Here is an 8587-nt window from a genome sequence, read left to right as displayed (position 1 = left end):
AATCCATTCATCTGTGACTGCAAAGACGGCTTTGCGATGACTGGGTTTCGTACACAGCGTCTGAGCACCGTCGTTTGTTCCAGACATCAAATAGCTCTTGGTAAGCGGTTACACAGACTGACTTCTTTTCATCCCCGGAGGTGGCTGCTATGGGCTGCTGTCTCCTCCTCCTCTTCCTTATCATCTTTTGCTTTTGCGTGAGGAATCCTTCGTGTTTAGACTCATGGACATGACCCTTGTCACTTGTCAGTCTATACCCACCGTACAGACAACAGTGGCCCAGGAAAGTGTGTAGCCCTAGGGAGAAGAAGTGGGGCTCAGAGAAGGTTCTGGAGGAGGGACATTCACAGTATGCTCAGCTTGACATGTTCAGGTTAAAAGAGGAAAAAAAAAAAAAGAAACCACGAAGATTTCCAAACTGAGAGTCAAATGGTCTTGGAATTGTTTTTTGAGGAATTTGAGGGGAAAAAAATCTAGGAAAATTGGCTGGACTTTTTTTTTTAACAAAGAATATTTGTTGGTTCAAAAGTTAAAAAAGAAAGGATACAAGGTCAAGGGTAGATTTTTGTCCTCCTGTCTATTTTCGGCCCAGACTCTTTCCTTGCCCACATGCTATCCTTCACCAAGTGCCCTGGAAATCTATCTCCTGAGTTCTGTGTTCCTCCCCCACCAACAGCAGTGTTTCTCCACCTCTGCCCTTGGGATGGGAGGCCCAATCCCACCCCTAGCACTTACAACACATCGTCCCCCATGCTACAGTTGGAGAAGCCAGGAAGATAGAGAGGTGGCGGGGGTGGGGTGGGGGGCACTGTCCTCCAAGTCTGCAAAGCCTGAGTTCAGCTCAGAGCCTTTGCCCTCCGTTCTTTCTACCTCCCTGGGATTCTTGCTCTGAGCTCCCAGAAGGCCTGAGGCCCTGCTTCTCCCGCGGCAGCCCAGTTTCACACTCTTCCCACTCACGCTCTGGCCTCCAGCTACGCCAAACTATTAGTTCACACATTCATGCCTGGGCACATACTGTTCTTGTGTGCATACCCTGCTCGCCACAGCCCCAGCGCTGCCTGCTTGTGTTGTCAGCATGCAGGCCCAGCATCCTGGGCCTTCTTCCTTTATAGAACGCCCAGACAGCCTCTTCCCATCTTCCTCAGGGACCACAGACTGGCCTCCTTCAATGTCGGGGGTGGTAGTAAATGACTTAACCCTAGTCAATCAGGACTCCTATCTCTGGAGAATCACCATGTTTCACTGAAGGAGGGGCCTGTGGCCCAAACATATCCAAGGACTCTCTCAGTTCTTGGACTCGAGATTAAAAGTACATAGGATTTCTCCTTTCAGGAGCTGTTCACCGTGTCCGTATAGAGTGTCACCCGAGTAGCCTGCTGGGTAGCCTGCCCTCCAGAAGTGAGGCCTTTTAAAAAGTAAAGTCGACGTGGCTAACAGTGTTGCTTGACCCTGAGGTCATTTTGTTCCCGGATCAAGCCATGCCTGAAGCAGGGTCTCTGAGCTTTTCAGAAAGAGGAACCTATTAATCCCTTCCCCCTTAAACCAATTCAAGTCTTACCCGTCACTTGCCTTAAGAGTCGCAAAGAAGGGGGGCGCGGTAGAGGAGAGGTGGGGGAGGGAACGGGAGGAGAAAAGGGAGGGGAAGCTGTGGTTGGCATACAAAATTAACTAATTAATTAATTTTAGAGAATTGAAAAAGAGATACAAAGAATGCATCCTCCAGGTGGGCATATCCCTCCTCTGTGAAACTCGGGACCCGGCACACACTTCTGCCATCCTTTCTTCACATCCCACAGCAATTTTCTCCTCCACACATCTTTGCTGCTTCCTTTGAGCTGCACAGGAGGACATGGCTGTATCTCTGTTGTCCTGACTCCGGCTGAGACGCACCATCAAACTGGCATTAGAGCTGTGAGCTTTGAAGACAATGGGACGCATCTTGGCTCTGCCCCATGCTGTGACTAGCGGTGGACAGTCCTCCCCATTGCCTCTCTGAGTCTACTTGTCCTGGATGCCCTTGTCAAGTGTCACTAGAGAGGATGTACAAGGTTCCTCTTGCCCTGAAGGGAGTGTCTGGCCTCCAGCAGCAGGGAGGATGAGACCTCAGAGAAGTGGGCGGGCCCTGTGAAAATCACAACCAAGGTCATGCACCATCCAGGGTGGGAACAGGTCACACACAAACGGCAGGTCGCTATCAAGGGTGGCAGCTGTTTCTAAACACAGACATGACCGGGGGAAAGCTCAAGAGCTTGGGTGGGAATGGGCAGCTCCTCTCTCCCACCTGTCCCCAGGCCATGGCTGTTCTCCACGTGGGAGTGGGCACTGAATTCAGGCAGGCGACTGTCACCTTCCCAAAGATCCTTGACATTTTCATGCCCTTGCCCCAGAGATCTGGGACTCTTTGCTCCGAGGAGGAGGGTGTTGTATAGGGTTAGCTGGGCAGACTTGAATCATAGTCCCCGGTGGCCTGCCTTCCCAGCTGCGTGTCTCTACGGCAAAATGCCCAGTCTGCTCTCTTATCTCCAAAATGTATTCTGAAAACACAGGGTCACGTGGTATTGCTTCTTAGGCCTGTGTCACAAACAGTAAGTGTCTTGAAAACTCTTGATGCAGGCTGAAGGCTTGCTCCTCTTGACTGTCCCGTGGGGGCTCGCCCCTCTATGTTACTCTGCCCAGAGGAAGCCTACTTACTGTTGCCTCCCAGGGCATGGGAGACTGCACCCAGGCAGGCAGCTGTCCCGCGTCCTGCTTTCGAACTCCCCCTGTCCATGGTCACACACTCCAAGGCCCAGCACCTCAGTTACCTCATCTGTAAGATGGAGACAATGAGAGCTTCCGCCCACCTCACCTGCAGGTCTGTAGGAGTGACTTGACTATCATACAAGTAGCATACTTCACACTGCCGGACACCTGGAAATGTCACCAATAAATGTCAGGTCTAGTCATTACTAGAGTAATTTAGTGAGCCTCCTTATGTTAAGAGACCACCATCTTGGAAGAAATGGATGGAAGTGTGCCTGCTCTCATACACAGAGTCCCGAGTGAGGATCTGGAGAAGGCCAGGAAAGAATATTGTGTGCTGAGGAGGGCGTGCCAGAGATGGATACACAGAGTCCCAGGTGAGGGTCTGGAGAAGGCCAGAAAAGAATACTGTGTGCTGAGGAGGGCGTGCCAGAAATGGAACAGAGTGGGAGGGGGCTCTTGACCGACTCCCCGTCACTATGGAACACAGGGACTCTTTCTTCTGAGCCTCCCTCACAGGGTTGGTGGAGACTGACCCTTATGGTCCCACTAGCCCAGCCACAGGCTTGGCACTGGTGATGATGATGAGAGCTCTCTGTTTTCTTGTGTCCTGGCTGCAGGGCAGCAGAGCTACAGGGCAGCAGGGCTACAGGGCAGCAGGGCTACAGGGCAGCACGGCCGAGGAATTGCAAGGCTGCAGGGCTGGACCTCAGGTCATGCTTCTCACTGCATTTGCACTGGTTTGAGGAGCAAAGTCAAGACAATGGAGAAGAGAAAGGGATGCAGAGGGGGAACCAGGGTGTGACCGTGATGCGGAGAGACAGAGGAGGAACAGAGAAGTGATGGAGAGAGAATGGGCCGCAGTGCTCTGGTCCTCTCTGGCTTAGTCACCGGAGCTACTAAGCACTGGAGTGTTTCACATGCAAGATAAGATGCACTGCTGTGTGCTGTGGCTGTGAACGAATAGCGAATGGGTTGACAGCATCCATCAGTGTGGGGTGTGTCTCTGATGAGTGGGTGTGGTGGAGGCCTGGGATGTTTCTGCAGAGAAGGGAGGAGAGTCTCTGTACCAGCCAGAAAGGAGGGTGATGCCCCAAAACACTCCATCTTCCCCATCTTGCCCCAGGGCATGAGCTGAGGCCCATGCAGGAAGGCAGGCTGTGGCTGAGACCACTCTGTGGCCCTTGCAGAAGAAAGCAAGGCCTCAGTTCCCTCTCAGCCAAAGTCAGTCAGCTCCAGATCTCCTCACTTGCTGCCATCCCTCCTCCCTTGAAACCTGGATGACTCCCGGGGTTTGGTCCTAACTATCTCTAACACTGCAGAACAAGGCCTGCTCTCAGGGGAAGAGCAAAGTGCTAGGGGCAATGACCTCTCCCAGGGAGAGCAAGTGCAATGTCCCAGCATCCTAAGGACACCATATCCCTGGACATTCATTTGATTCCATCTGGATGTCTCCAGGAACCAAGAAGCTTCAAGGAGCTAGGGATAGTGTCCCAGGATCCTGGCCTGGCCTCTCAGTGGCTCTCAATGTGACCTTGAGTTAGCCATTCCGTCCCATGAACCCCAGTTTCCCAATCTGTAAAATGACAGGAACTAGAACCTGGACCTCCTTACCTTTAAGGGCTCTTTTAGCCAACGTGTACCAAGGGGCTGGCTTAAGTCCTTTGCGTCTGCAAAGATCCTAACTGGTCTTTTGACCCAGCAGTTCTCAGTTCTGTGTGTTTGGCACCCATGCAATGAGACGAGCACACACTTGGCATTCGCCCATCTTCAGTTCCCAGGGTCTAGCTGTGATTTGACACTTTGCCCTTTTCTCTTCCGGAGCCATTAGGATGCAAATGAGAATGGTTGACATGGTCCTAGGACTAAGGGGAAATAGACGTTGCTGTATAATTTTAACCCAGTCACTTTGAGACGTCAGTGCTTTGTTGCGAGCCAATAATTACATTGCCAGCTTCTCCCAGGTGATTCTGACCAAGGAGGATGTCTAGACAGTGGACCAAAGCCATGTTTGCAATGGGCCCAGGAAGAAAGAGACAGCAGAGCTTCACATCCGGGTGAGATGCACAGAAAGTGTTTCCCCCTTTGGTGCCCAAATCCCCCCTAAGACAGGCATTGTTCTGAAGCATGAACGCTGCTGGGCAGAGAGGCCTGGGTGCCTGAACTGCCAAGAAGGCAAAGATGGAGATACTGTGTCCCTAGACACAGCATGAGACTGGGGAGAGAACAGCAGGTGACGAGGAGAGAACAGCAGGTGACGAGGAGAGAACAGCAGGTGACGAGGAGAGAAGAGCTGAGAGGGAATGGATTCGTCTTAACTTGGTCTCTGTTGTCACATGTCTCCGGTGACAGACTACTGCTATAGGTACTTCAGTGTGTGTGTGTGGGGGGGGAGTCCAGTGAGCATACGCATCAATCCACACTGTGGGAGCAAAAAACATGGGCAGATACTGAGACCAAAACCTCTGCCGCCATCAGAAACCACCTCAGCCCTCTGGCCTGCGGTTTCCAGGCACCCTCGCTAGACCTGAAGTGTTGTCAAGGACTCCTGACTTCTAGGTTTTGCCCTAGTTTGCAAATGAGGAACCACGGCCGCCCAAATTTAATGTAAGCAGCTGCTTCTGCCCATGGGGTCTTCATTTGGGCCTTATTTCCCCATGGTCCAGCTCCCACACACCCCCACTCACTTACCAAATTAGCAAACCCATTGAGGAGCGGGTTCTGTACTTAGTCATCAGTCTGTATTTTGGAATAATTTTGAACTTCCATGCACCCGCTAGCCAACTGCATCCCAGAAGGACGAACGTCTTACAGAGCAAGGCGTGGTGAATGAAACGGCGCAGAGTGAGTGTGGACTTTGTTGCAGGATACACCCCAGGATGCCACGTCGCACATCTATCTCCTCCCATCTGTGACCTTGCCCAGTGTTTCCTTATTTTTCAAGACATGGACCACCACACACACTGGCAGAAACGGGAACAGGGCTTAGGTCAGGCAGGACATCGAGCACTGTGGTCAAGCTTAACACTTAGAGGGCAAAGGACAGGCTTCCCTGGAGGAGCCCCCAAGGTCACACAGGAGTCTGCGCAGCGCGGACACTGCAGCAATGCATGTCAGTCCCTGTCAGTCCCGCTACACAGCCATCACCTGTGCTGCAGGCTCTGCTGTGTTTCCTAAAATAAGTCACTGGATCTTAGTCCCCAGTACCTGTGAAAATGACCCTGTCTCCGCAAATAAGGTCTTGGGGGAAGAGACCAAGTAAAGACAAATCCATACTAGATTAAAGTGTGTCATAAGATGAACAGGGGAACAGCCATAAGGCTGAGACAGCTGCTGGACCTTCCAGACAAGGCATGCCAAGGACTGCTGATGGCCACCAGAAGCTGGAGAACCTGGGGACACTCCTCCCTAGAGCCTGCAGGGAGAGCCGGGCCTGGCGGAGGCCTTGACTGAAGTCTTGAAACCTCTGCCTTTCTAGGCTGTCCAGTTCAGAGCGCTTTTTGCAGCCCTGCACCAGCGTCTGCAGCAGCTCCTGGCAGCCCCCACCCCACAGCATCCACTTAGCATCCTGTGATTGAGCAGGGTCCAAGGTCACTTCCAAGATTAGCAATAAAGGATGGACTCTGGCTGCTTCCACTGCCCTCTGGTTCCCCTTGCTCTCTCTCAGGAAATAAGCTGCTGTCTCATCACCTGACCAGAGGAGAGCCCCTCCCCCCCTGAGATGAGGAGCAGTGTGGGTGGTCCTGGCCAGCTGTCTGATCAGCTGAGGCCCTCTGGGCAATCCCACTCACAGAGAACTGAATTCTGACAGGAAGCCTGTGCCTGAGCTGGGGCCTTGCTTCGACAAAGATCACAACATGGCAGACACCTTGACTGTTGTATTGTGGAGTCAGAAAACCCCTCTGAGTTCTAACAGACACCTAAAGGCAGAACAATGAAGGAGTTTTTAGGTCTTTTTGTTCTGCAGAAATAGCGTGCCACGTCACAGAGGCAGCTGGTCATTACCTCAGATAGGGACAATGATGCAGCCTTCACATATCTGGAGGGTTTTTTTTTTTTCCAAGAAAAGCTGGAAATTTCACTTAATTTTTTTTTGCATTTATGTATGATGTGTGTGTGTGTGTGTGTGTGTGTGTGAGAGAGAGAGAGAGAGAGAGAGAGAGAGAGAGAGAGAGAGAGAGAGTATGTACCATGGCCTGCATGTGGAGGTCAGAGGAGAGCCAGAGAGATGCCTCTCTCCTCTGCCAGGTGGGTTCCTGGAATCGGACTCAGTTTGTCAGGACTTGGCTTTCTCCACTGAGCCGGCTCACTAGCCGTAGATTTATTTTTAATGTAAAGTGTCCCAGTTGGAGCAGTGTTTCTCTGGCAAGTTTGCTGCCTGCAGGACATTTGATAGCATCTGGAGACGCTTTTTTTTTTTTTTTTTTAAATAGCGGGACTGGAGGTCATGTGACTGGAGGGTGCTGCTGGATTGTAGGAGCTGGAGGCCAAGCGCTGCTGAAAGACCTGCAGGGAAGTCTCATCTGGCCCAGCATGGCAATAGGCTGTGGAGCACAGCCCTGTGCTCCCAACAAAGGAACACATGCTCCAAATGTCCCCATCCTTCTGTTGAGGAGACCTGAGTAGAAAGGCAACACCTGCTCTTCCGGTCTCTTCGGCCTCGGTGGCAGAAGCAAGATGACGAAAGGAACGTCATCCTTCGGAAAGCGTCGCAACAAGACGCACACGTTGTGCCGCCGCTGTGGCTCTAAGGCCTACCACCTTCAGAAGTCTACCTGTGGCAAACGCGGCTACCCTGCCAAGCGCAAGAGAAAGTACAACTGGAGTGCCAAGGCTAAGAGACGAAACACTACCGGGACCGGGCGAATGAGGCACCTAAAAATTGTCTACCGAAGATTCTGACATGGGTTCCGTGAAGGGACAACCCCTAAACCCAAGAGGGCAGCTGTTGCAGCATCCAGTTCATCCTGAGGATTTCAATCTGTCATAAAATAAATGTTCTGATTAAAAAAAAAAAAAGGCAACACCTGAGACAGACAAACGGCAAACCTGCTAAGCGGACCTGGTGGGACCAGGGCCCAGCCTCACTGGGACTCGGACAGCGGCTTTCCAGCTTAGAATCAAGGCAGACCTCCACCGTCCACCTGTTCATTCCCTTCCCCCATCCTCTGTTTCCTCTCTCTCCTGTCTCTTAGGGATATCTTGGGCTTCCCAATTCCTTTCGGGCCTAGAATATAATATTTTTCAGCTATTACTCAATAAAGTCTAATATTAAAACTACAATTGCTCATCTGCTCTAAAACGTCTTTACTCTCCTGAGTTCAGAGCTCTCTAGAAAGTTCTTCAGGTTGGCCCTGGAGTAGAGTGAGGGATGCGCCAGCCACGGTGCAGCGGAAAGGCAGAAGCCAGGCCAGCAATTCCTAACAGAAGGCCCTTGGTACAGTGAGCCGATCAAATGGATACTGATAGGACAAAAGGGCCGAAAGAGACCAGGGTGTGACACAGACACGTGACTACAGGAAGCAACCAGGATTTACAATGGGAAAGGGAGGAAGAAGCAGTTTACTGGATTCTACCAGCTGGGGGAACTGCAGTCAGGCATCGTGAGAGCTGAAATTCAATTCGGGGAGGGGCTCTAGTCCTCAGGGAATGGGGGAGGGAGATTGTTGATCTAGAACAAAGTCAACCTAGTCAGGAACAAAGAAACCTTACATTTATTTGGGACCAAGCTGGGCCAAAACTGGGAATTCATGGTTGGAAGCAGTCTTGAAGCCGTGCCCTGGGCTGGCAAAATGGCTGCAGTGCGTGTAGCTCTGAACTGAAGGGGAACTGTGATGATGTCACA

The 8587-nt window shown here is 51.7% G+C and overlaps 1 pseudogene; it reads left to right on the top strand.

Annotated features, from left to right (window-relative positions):
• Positions 1-7401: 7401 nt before the first annotated feature.
• On the top strand, positions 7402-7720 carry LOC125401569 (large ribosomal subunit protein eL37-like; annotated as a pseudogene).
• The last annotated feature ends 867 nt before the right edge of the window (positions 7721-8587 follow it).

The sequence above is a fragment of the Myodes glareolus genome, chromosome 9, assembly GCF_982192425.1.
Source record: "Myodes glareolus chromosome 9, mMyoGla1.1, whole genome shotgun sequence".
Lineage (NCBI taxonomy): Eukaryota > Metazoa > Chordata > Mammalia > Rodentia > Cricetidae > Myodes > Myodes glareolus.
The sequence above is the reverse complement of the archived record's forward strand: the minus strand, read 5'-3'. Positions and strand labels throughout refer to the sequence as shown.